We start from the raw sequence: 11,529 nt of genomic DNA, 5'->3' as shown, positions 1-11,529 counted from the left end.
GAAATAGGGAAATAAATTACAGTCAGTGCTAGTCAATTTAGGAAAAGGGAAAAATAAACCAAACTCAAGTAGGTAAAGTTTATCAAAATATTCAGTGATGTAGCTTTCCCCACTCTCTGTCACACACGCTTGCTAACAAGTATATTAAATTAAGGCCAAATTTAACCTGAATGTGTTTTTTGTTTGTTTGTTTGTTTGTTTTTTGATCTGAGATAGGAATGATCATACTTAGTACTGAAAGGCAGACAATAAAATGGGCCATGAAAGGGTGGGGGGAAGGTACTGTCTATTTTTCAAGGGATTCAACCAGTGATAAAACCTATATACAAGCATGTGTGTAGCTCGAAATAAAATAAAAATAAAAGGACTATTTCACGTCATGACTGCTTGTTGGCTTCCTCTTCACATGCATTCCCTGTGCCATTCTGTACATAGGATGATGAATCAGAACCAAGGCCATACATACAAATGACCACAATATTTGTCATCATCAATATGACCTTCAAAGAACATTTCTCTCATTTTGAAAAAGGCCATTCCTGTGAGCAATGAATTAGATCCTGCCTGATGTTGTGGTCCTATCTATTCCAGTTTTAACTGTTCTGCCACCTCCTGTAATCCATCTTTGAGATTTTTGCAGCTCTTCATGAGGTACTTCACATCATAAATGACAGGTAAAAAGAATCGAAGGATCTCAAAGAAGTCAAGTTCTTCTTCAGGCAAGTTAGAGTTGGTCAGGATTTTGATTAAATAGCCAAAGTTGTAACTGCTATGAAATGACAACCATTTGACCCCTTCACAGAGGACCACTCCTGAAGTCATAAGAAGTTCTGCAAAGTACTGGGTCTCAATTCCTTCCTCATCATGTTTTTTAAACTGGATACCATGTGTTGTTAGTAGCTCTATAGAGTCCCGGGCATACATGTCCTCCGTCAAATTAAATTTAAAATTAAACTGCCAAGTTGAAGTTCCTGGAGGGTATTCTCCTTGCTCATTCATAAATGTCAGTCCTAGCTGAATTATCTTTAGCAAGTCTACATTACACCGCAATAGTTGGTATTGATAGTCAGCATTGCTCCTGAATTCTCCAATGGGTCTTGCAACCACACCTGGAAACTCAGTGTCCATAGCAATGTAATTATATTTTTGGATAACTTGACGAATTTTCTTCATCTCTTCATCCACGTTGCAAGCCCAAACTTCACAAATTCTTTGGCTATAATCCACAGTTGCTGCTGGCATAGTGAGGGCACAAGGGAGTACAGATGCCAAGCATCAAAATGTTATACTTGATTGAAGATTCGTTTCAGAAAATATTTTATCCTTTATTTATGTACTTGTGTCGCTGAGCTCACGCTCCTCCTCTTCCCCTCGCCATAGAGACAGCACCCAGCGGCAGTGGCAGTGGCGGGTACCCCATAGACACCTCTCGCCCAGCAAGGGGGAAAGGTGAGCAGGAGCTGCGCCGCACCATGCTGTGCCATCGCTTTTCACACCGTCTGTCTTTTGAATAAAAGTTAAAATGGATAAAGGCCATTTTCACTGGGGTGAGATGATATCTCATTGTAGTTTCAATTTGCATTTCTCTGATGATCGATGATGTTGAGTACCTTTTAATATGCTTCTTTGCCATTTGTATGTCTTCTTTTGAGAAATGTCTATTCAGATCTTTTGCTCATTTTAAAATCAAATTATTAGATTTTTTTTTCCTGTAGAGTGGTTTGAGCTCCTTATATATTCTGGTTATTAATCTCTGTCAGATGAGAACTTTGCAAATATTTTCTCCCATTCTGTGGGTTATCTCTTAATTTTGTGGATTGTTTCCTTTGCTATGTAGAAACTTTTAATTTGATATGCTCCCATTTGTCCATTTTGCTTTGGTTGCCTGTGCTTGTGGGATATGAAATTTTGCCCAGTCCAATTTCCTGGAGTTCCCTCAAATTTTTTCTATTAGTGTCATAGTTTGAGGTCCTAGATTTAAGTCTTTAATCCATTTTAATTTTATCTTTGTGTACAGTGAGAGATGGGGGTCTAGTTTCATTCTTTTGCAAATGGATATCCAGTTTTCCCAGCACCATTTACTGAAGAGATTGTGTTTTCCAAATGTATGTTCCTGGAACCTTTGTCAAACATGAGTTCACTGTAGATGTATGGATTTATTCCAGGGTTCTGTATTCTGTTCCATTAGTCTATGTGTCTCTTTTAATGCCAGTACCATGCTGTTTGGGTTGCTATAGCTCTGTATTACAATTTGAAATCAGGTAATGTAATTCCTCCAGTTTTGTTCTTTTTGCTCAGGATAGCTTTGGCTATTCTGGGTCTTCTGTGGTTCCATATACATTTTAGAATTTTTTTTATTTCCATGAAGAATGTCATTGATATTTTGATAGGGATTGCATTGAATCAGTAGATAGCTTGAGGTACTATGAATATTTAACAATATTGATTTTTCTAATCCATGAACATGGAATATCTTTTCCACTTTTTGTGTGTCCTCTTCAATTTCTTACATCAACTATTTTATAGTTTTCATTGCAGAGATCTTTCACTTCTTTAGTTAAGTTTATTCCTAGGTATTTTATTTTATTTGTGGCTATTGTAAATGGGATTACTTTCTTAATTTCTTTTTCAGATTGTTTGCTGTTGAAATATAGAAATGCTATGTTGATTTTTTTTATCCTGCAACGTTACTGAGCTTGTTTATCAGTTCTAATCATTTTTTTGGTGGAGTCTTTAGTTTTTTCCATATATAAGATCATTTCATCTGCAAATAAAGATAATTCAACTTTATCCTTTCCAATTTGGATGCCCTTTATATCTTTCTCTCATCCAATTGCTCTAGCCAGGACTTCCAGTACTGTCTTGAATAACAGTGGTGAAAGTGGGCATCTTTGTCTTGTTCCAGATCTTGGAGGAAAGGCCTTCAGTTTTTCCCTATTGAGTATGATACTAACTGTGGGTCTGTTATATGTGACTTTTATTGTATTGAGGTATGTTCCTTCTAAACCCAGTTTGTTGAGGGTTTTTATGATGAACAGATGTTGAATTTTATCAAACTCTTTTTTCAGCATCAGTTGAAATGATCATATCATTTTTGTTCTTCATTCTGTTGATATGATGTATCACATTGATTGACTTGCATATATTGAACCATCCTTGCATTCCTGGGATAAATGCCACCTGGTCACAGTAAGTGATCTTTTCAATGTGTTGTTGAATTCAGTTTGCTAGTATTTTGTTGAGGGTTTTTGTATCAATGTTTTATCAGGGATATTGGCTTGTAGTTTTCTTTTTTTTTTTATGTTTTTGCCTGGTTTTGGTATCAGGGTAATACTGACCTTATAGAATGAGTTTGGAAGTACCCCCTTATTCTCTGTTTTTTGGAATTGTTTGAGTAGGATTGATATTAGTTCTTTTTTAAATGTTTGATAAAATTCAGCAGTGAAGCAATTGGGTCCCAGGCTTTTCTTTGCTGGGAGATGTTTTATTACAACTTAAATCTCATTATTTGCTATTAGTCTGTTCAGGTGATGGATTTCATCATGGTTCAATCTTGGTAAGTTGTATGCGTCTAGGAATTTACCCATTTCTTCTAGATTTTTCAATATATTGGCATACAGTTGTTCATAATAGCCTATAATGATCTTTTGTATTTCTTCAGTGTCAGTTATAATGTCTCCTTTTTCATCTCTAATTTTATTACTTTAGGTTTTCTCTCTTTTTGTAGTTAGTTGGGCTAAAGGTTTGTTGATTTTGTTTTGTTTATCTTTTGATAAAAAACTTTTCATTTTATTGATCTTTTGTGTTTTTATTTCAAATTTCTACTCTGGCCATTATTATTTCTTTTCTTCCACTAATTTTGAGTTTGCTTTGCTCTTGCATTTCTGGTTCTTTTTTAACTTTTGTGAGTACATAGTAGGTGTATATATTTGTGAGTTACATGAGGTTTTTTGATACAGGCATGCAGTACATAATAATCACATCATGGTAAATGGGGTATCCATTTCCTCAAACATTTATCCTTTATGTTACAAACAATACCATTATGCTATTTTAGTTAGTTTTCAATGTACAATTAAATACAATTCTAGTTCTTTAAGATACACCATTAGGTTGTTAATTTGAAATTTTTCTAGTTTTTTATTGTAGGTGCTTATTGCTATAAACTTTCCTCTTAGTACTGCTTTCACTGTATTCCATAGGTTTTTGTATGTTGTATTTCCATTTTCATTTGCTTCAATAAATTTTTTAATTTCCTTCTTAATTTCTTCATTGGCCCACTGGTCATTCAGGAGTATATTGTTTAATTTCCATATGTTTGTATAGTTTCCAAAATTCCTCGTTATTGGTTTCTAGTTTTATTCCATTGTGGTCAGGGAAGATACTTGATATTATTTCAAGTTTTTGAAAATTTTAAGACTTCTCTTGTGGCCTAACATATGGTCTGTCCTTGAGAATGATCCATGTGCTGAGAAGAAGAGTATGTACTTTGCAACCATTGGATGAAATGTTCTGTGAATATCTATTAGGTCCATTTGATCTATAGTGCAGATTAAGTCTGATGTTTCTTTGTTGATTTTCTGTCTGGATGATCTATCCAATGCTGAAAGAGAAGTGTTGAAGTCTCCAGCTATTACTGTCTTGGGGTCCATCTCTCTCTTTAGCTCTAATAATATTTGTTTTATATATCTGGGTCCTCCAGAGTTGGGTGCATATATATATTTAAAATTGTTATATCCTCTTGTTGAATTGACCCCTTTATCATTATATAATGACCTTCTTTGTCACTTCTTATAGCTTTTGTCTTGAAATATATTTTGTCTGCTATAAGTATAGCTATTCCTGCTAATTTTTTTGTTTCCATTGGCATTGAATATCTTTTTCCATCCCTTTATTTTCAGTCTATGTGTGTCTTTATACATGAAGTGTGTTTCTTGTAGGCAACAAATTATTGGGTCTTGATTTTTTTATCTACTCAGCCACTCTATGTTTTTTTATGTTATTATTGATAAATAAAGACTTACTCCTGCCATTTTATTACTTGTTTTATATTTTTGTGGTCTTCTCTTCCTTCTTTCCTTTCTTCCTGTTGTCCTTCTAGTGAAGGTGATTTTCTCTGATGGTATGATTTAATTTCTTGATTTTGATTTTTTGTGTATCTGTTGTTTTTTTTACTTAAGATTACCATTATGCTTGCAAATAATATCTTATAACCGTTTATTTTAAACTGATTACAACAATGATTACATATACAAACAAACAAGCAAAGAGAAAACTAATAGAAACTCTACACTTTAACTTCATCCCCCCACTTTAAAACCTTCTTTTCTATTTATATCTTATTTTATTGTCTATGTCTTGAAAAGTTGTTGTAGTTATTATTTTTTATTGGTTCTTCATTTAGTCTTTATACTTAGGATAAGAGTCATTCGCACACCAGAGTTACAATGTTATAATATTCTGTGTTTTCCTGTGTACTTACTATTACCAGTGAGTTTCGTATGTGCAGGTGGTTATTTATTACTTATTAATGTTCTTTTCTTTCTGATCAAAGTACTCCCTTTAGCATTTTTTGTAGGACAGGCCTGGTGTTGAAATCCCTCACTTTTGTTTGTCTGGGAAAGTCTTTATTTCTCCTTCACGTTTGAAGAAGATCTTCACTGAATATAGTATTCTAGGGTAAAAGGTGTTTTTTTTTTTCCCTTCAGCACTTTAAATATGTCATGCCACTCTCTTCTAGCCTGTAGGGTTTCCACTGAGAAGTCTGTTGCCAGATGTATAGAGCTCCATTGTTATGTTATTCGGTTTTTTTCTCTTGCTGCTTTCAGGATCCTTTCTTTATCCTTCACCTTTGGGAGTTTGATAATTAAATGCTATGAGGTAGTCTTTTTTTGGGTTAAATATGCTTGGTATTCTATAGCCTTCTTATATTTGAATATGGATATCTTTCTCCAGGTTTGGGACATTCTCTGTTATCCCTTTGAAGAAAGTTTCTACCCTGATCTCTCTCTATCTCTTCTTTAAGGCAAATAACTCTTGTATTTGCCCTTTTGAGGCTATTTTCTAGATCCAGTAGGCATGCTTCATTTTTTGTATTCTTTTTTCTTTTGTCTCCTCTGACTGTGTATTTTCAAATAGCCTGTCTTCAGGCTTACTAATTTTTGCTTCTGCTTGATCAATTCTGCTAGTAAGAGACTCTGATGCATTCTTCAGTATGCCAATTGCATTTTTCAGCTCCAGAATTTCTTCTTTATTGTTTTTGTTTCAATCTCTTGTTAAATTTATCTGATAGGATTCTGAATTTCTTCTCTGTGTTAGCTTGGATTTCATTGAGCTTCCTCAAAACAGCTATGTTGAATTCTCTAAGAAGTCACATATCTCTTTTTCTCCAGGATTGGTCACCAATGCCTTATTTAGTTCATTTGGTAAGGTCTTGATGCTTGTGGATATTCATCAATGTCTGGGCATTGAACAGTTACGTATTGACTAGTCTCTGCAGTCTAGGTTTATTTGTACCCATCCTTCTTGGGAGAGTTTTCCAGGTATTTGAAGGGACTTGAGTGTTGTGATCTAAGTCTTTGGTCGCTGCAGCTTTAGGGCCACCCCAAGCCCAATAATGCTGTGGCTCTTGCAGACTCATAGAGGTACCACCTAGATGGTCATGGGTAAGATCTGGGAGAATTCCCTAAATCACCATACAGAGACTCTTGCTCTCTTCCCTTACTTTCCCCCAAACAGAGTCTCTGTCTCTATGCTGAGCTGTCTGAGGCTAGGAGAGGGGTGACACAAGCACCACTGTGGCCACCACCTGGACTGTGCTGGGTCAGACCCAAAGCCAGGATAGCACTGAGTCTCACCCCAGGCTGTGGTGACCACTGCCTGGCTACTGCCTGTGTTCACTCAAGACCCAAGGGCTCTACAATCAGCAGGTGGCAAATCTAGCCAAGCTTATGATATTCCCTTCAGGGTGGCAAGTCTCCCTGGCCCCATACAGGTCCAACGATGCCATCCAGGAGCCAGGACATGGACTTAGGAAGCATAGGAACCTACTTGGTACTCTACTCTACTGTGGCTGAGCTGACACCCAAAGTGCAAGACAAAGTCCTTCACACTCTTTCTTCCCCTTTCCTCGAGCAGAAGAGTCTCTCCCTGTGGCTACCACTGCCTCAGGCCCGTTGCGAGTACTGCCTGGCTATTGCGAGTGTTCACTCAAGGCCCAAGAGTCTTTAGTCAGCTTGTGGTGAATGCTGCCAGGCCTGGGACTCTTCCTTCAGGGCAGTGGGCTCCCCTCTGGCCCAGGACAGGTCCAGAAATGCCATCCAAGAGCCAAGGCCTAGAATTTGGGACCCCAAGAGCCCACTTGGTGCTCTACCCCACTGTGGCTGAGCTAGGACCTAAGCTGTAAAACAAAGTCCCTTTTACTCTTCCCTCTCCTTTTGTCAAGCAAAAGTATTTTCTCATAGCCACCACAGTTGGGAATGTACTGGGCCACACCTGAAGCCAGCACAGCTGAATCTCACACAAGGCCTGTGGTGAGTACTGTCTGGCTACCACTGCTGGTTTTTCAGGGACCAAAGGCTCTTCAGTCAGCAGGTGATGGATTCTGTCAGGACTGGATCCTTCCCTTCATTGCAGCAGGTTCCCTTCTGACCCAGGGTGTGTTTAGAAATGTCATCCAGGAGCCAGGGCCTGGAACAGGAGCCTTAGGACTCTGCCTGGTACCCTATTCTACTGTGTCTGAGCTGGCATCCAACTTTCAAGACAAAGTCCTCTTTATTCTCCCCTCGCCTCTCCTCAAGAAGAGGAAAGGAATCTCTCCTGGAGTTCTGAGCTGCACTGCTTTTGGTTGAGGGAGGGGTGATGCAAGCACTCCGTTGGCCACCCCAGCTGATATATCACTAGATTGCATGCGTTCCAAGCCACGGTCTCCAAACCCAGCACAGCACTAGGACTTGCCAAGGAATTGTCCTTGCGGCCTAGACTGCCTTTCAAGTTTATTTAGAACCCCAAAGCACTTTAGCCTGCAGTGTTAGGGCTTGCCAGAACTTGGGTTCCAACCACTGGAATGGACAGTTCTCCTCTGGCTAGCACTGGTCTAATGTTCCTTCGGTGGTTGCCAGCTGAGTTCTGCCCCAGGTTGCTTTCCACTGTTACAGGGCAGCACTGAGTTTCAATGCAAAGTCACAGTCACTGTGCTCTCCCTCCCCAAAGTGCAGATTCTCTCTGTGCTTCATGGCCACTGTCGGGGGATGGGTGAGAGGTAGCATAGGTGACTTAAGACTGTCTTTCCTACCCTTTTCAGTGCCTCTTTCCTTAATATGATGTTAAAACTAGGTACCATGATCACTCATCTGATTTTGGTTCTTATTTAGATGCTTTTTGGATGGATATTTGTTCAGTTTGGTGTTTCTGCAAAGGGGGATGATCACTGAAGGCTTTCATTTGGCCATCTTGCTCCACCTCCTCCACCTCTGTTTGTTTAATGTCATTTTAATGGGACCTTGGGAGAGAGAGGGGCTAAAACTGTTTGGTTAGTCAGTTACCTTGATGCAGATGACTATATACTTGTTAAATTTTAAAGTTTATGGAGTTTCTGTGGATTTTTTGGAAAATATTTGTAATTAGGAGCAATCAGGTATGAACTGGACAAACCTACATTGTTTATCCATTTATAGAAATCAGAGGATTCATTAGAGTTAAAGCTCTGTGAAAGAGATTAGTACAAAGCATTGAAATCTAATTCTCCATTGCTCCATGGAAAGATATCTTTAGTCCCTAATACTAACAATCAAACAATGAATATGCATAAATTGACTCTAATGAATAGGGTATTTTGCTATACTTCATTTCATTTGTTTATATTTTATCCTAATTTCTTTTTGAGTGGGTTGCTCCATTGAGATACTATAAAAAATATTCATGAGACAACACTTAACATACTTTCTTCACTCACTTTCATGGTCACAAGCAAGAGTTAGGAGTTTTCCTCTAAGAAAATGACATTTCCATAGACACCCTAATGCTGGATTCCAGTCAGTAGCCATATTGAAAAAAATTGTCTCTCAAGACATTTGTCTCTCAGTTTTACAGCCACTGAAATACTATTGGCCTGCCATTATGTCACATAATGAATTATTTTGTATTTATCCGAAGGGAGGCACTGGAACACACTTGGACACATGAGGCACTAAAATGCCAAGCTAACAGAGAACAGCATCGCAGCTTTGGATATGTCTAATCTCACAGTGGTCTTGCTGGTCTCGTAGTTTTCTTACCAGTCCTTTTATGCCCTTGGTGATTCTAGTGTTATAGTCTTTAAAATCCTGAATTTGTGTCCCAGGCCCTTTACTGTTTTTCCCAATTCTCAGGTTTGTTTCAGGCATTTATTATGGACTAAATCCTTGCTGATTAACCTGCCTGCCCCTAAGATACCTGTATCTTAAACTGTTCTTTGAATTCAATCTGCTGTGCTTATAGCCTATCCTGCTTGACCTTTTCCTCTGAAGTTACTTACTGATCTCTGAGATTCACTTTCTATACTCACATTCCTGTGAGCCAGTCCTGGATTAATGATCCACTGGCCACATATCTGCGTTCATATCCTTGTTATCTACCCAAGCCCATGAGTCTATTTGGACCATTGTTTCTAGTCTTTCTTTCATTATCTGAGCCCTAGTTATAACAGTTGAACTCTAGTCTACAATGTATTTCAATATCAATGTAAACTGAATATCACTCATCTTTCCTTAAAATTTTTCCCACTACTTAATTTTTTAATAATATTTGGAACATTTTTGCCTTCTCAGAATCAATAGTCATCTGTTTCTTAATTTGCTTCTTACTTGTATCCTATTCCCCTCCCCCAAGTTCTGACTGTTGCAACTCTCTTTTCATAACTACCTCACTTTTATCCTTCCTTCATATTTATCTTGAATGTTGTAGTCAGATGTGGCTTAGGGGTAGTTTATGTGGTTTAAGTCTCCATTGGCAGCAGAATGGATTTCATAGAATGCTATTAATAGAGAAATTTTGGACAAGGAGAAAAAAAATCCTAGTTTAAATGTATTTCTCAGGCAATGTCATTTTAGTCATAACGCTACTCTAACTTGTGCTGATCCAACTTCATAAAGGTAAACTGCAACATCATTATCAAATGTTTAAGAGCCATTTAACAATTCACAATTAAGAGGTTGTGTTTGAGCTAATGTTTTCTGAATCCGGAGCTCATTTAATTTATAAACTCACAACTGATTGCGTTTAGTGATTTCCAGGTACTGCAATTTCCAGGTACTGAAGAGTATGTTTTTCTCTTTATGTGCCAAAGCACCTTTCACTTTAGAAGTATGAGGAATTACAAAATAAATAAGCACACACTTCCAAGGGAAGGCAGTGTCATCCAGTATATATAGTTGCCCTTCCTTTTATTCAAAGATGTCACTACTGATCTCATCCACTCTCATGTGGAGCAAAGATTAAATCTTCAACCAAAAGTCCTTTCTATATGACATACATACAAACCATTTTTTAATTTGTGTCTGCAGCTGCTACTTGTAGAGCCTGTCACTATATGTATTTCTGTGTTTGACTTGTGGTCAGCTGAAAGCCTTTGCTCAAAAAGTTCAAAGAATCCATATTGTTGCATTCTAAGCTGGTCTCTGCTGCTGTTTTCCCCAGCAGCCCACAGCTATGTTAATGTTATTTGGAGCTATTCTTGAATTCATCCTTTAGAGTATTTCTTATGCCACACCTGCTTGTGGTTATGCCATAAAGCTCACCATACCAAAGATGCTTGGGTTTCCTTCTGCCATTGTATCTCTACACATGTCAGCAAGGAACAGTGATTTAATGCTGATAGACCAGCTGACTTCCAGAATCTCAGTAGTAGTCATCCCCTCTTACCATTTTACATTAAGCATGACTCTGACTCTGACAATAAAACAGTTCACCAAGTAGATGTGATATCTGTGGTGGGTGTAAATTTCAAAGTCATACAAAAGCTGGACCCAACTTATATTTTCCATTGATGAGGATCAATTCAGTAAGCTTTTAGTTATTCAGCTCTGTTTTGGATGTTAGAAATCAAGCTAAACCTAGGAAACAAAAAGTCAGGGCAGGAGTACATTTTCTCCCTTTGCATTAATAGTTATATGTTTCTAATAACTCATCTTTCTCCTTGATGTACATCTTAAATAGATTTCACCCTGTCCAGAGGACAAGTGCATACTGGTTCTGGACCCACAAATATACCTGCCATTGAGGAGCTTACTACCTATGGGGGAAGAAAAATTACAATTAAGGTATATAGGCATTATTTGATAAATGTGAGGCAATCTGTTCTGCCCCAAAATGGGATCTAAGAGAAGCCAGAGGGGGGTGGAGCAAGATGGCCGAATAGGAACAGCTCCAGTCTCCAACTCCCAGCGCGAGTGACACAGAAGACCGGTGATTTCTGCATTTTCAACTGAGGTACTGGGGTCATCTCACTAGGGAGTGCCGGACAATCGGTGCTGGTCAGCTGCTGCAGCCTGA

At 38.0% G+C, this 11,529-nt stretch overlaps 1 pseudogene; it reads right to left on the bottom strand.

Annotated features, from left to right (window-relative positions):
- Window positions 1-318: 318 nt before the first annotated feature.
- LOC108526324 (CCR4-NOT transcription complex subunit 7 pseudogene) lies at window positions 319-1,381 on the bottom strand (annotated as a pseudogene).
- Between the last annotated feature and the right edge of the window lie 10,148 nt (window positions 1,382-11,529).

This window comes from Rhinopithecus bieti, unplaced genomic scaffold (assembly GCF_001698545.2).
Source record: "Rhinopithecus bieti isolate Rb0 unplaced genomic scaffold, ASM169854v2 scaffold_3714, whole genome shotgun sequence".
Taxonomy (NCBI): domain Eukaryota; kingdom Metazoa; phylum Chordata; class Mammalia; order Primates; family Cercopithecidae; genus Rhinopithecus; species Rhinopithecus bieti.
Note: the sequence above shows the minus strand (reverse complement) of the source record. Positions and strands in the feature narration are given on the sequence as shown.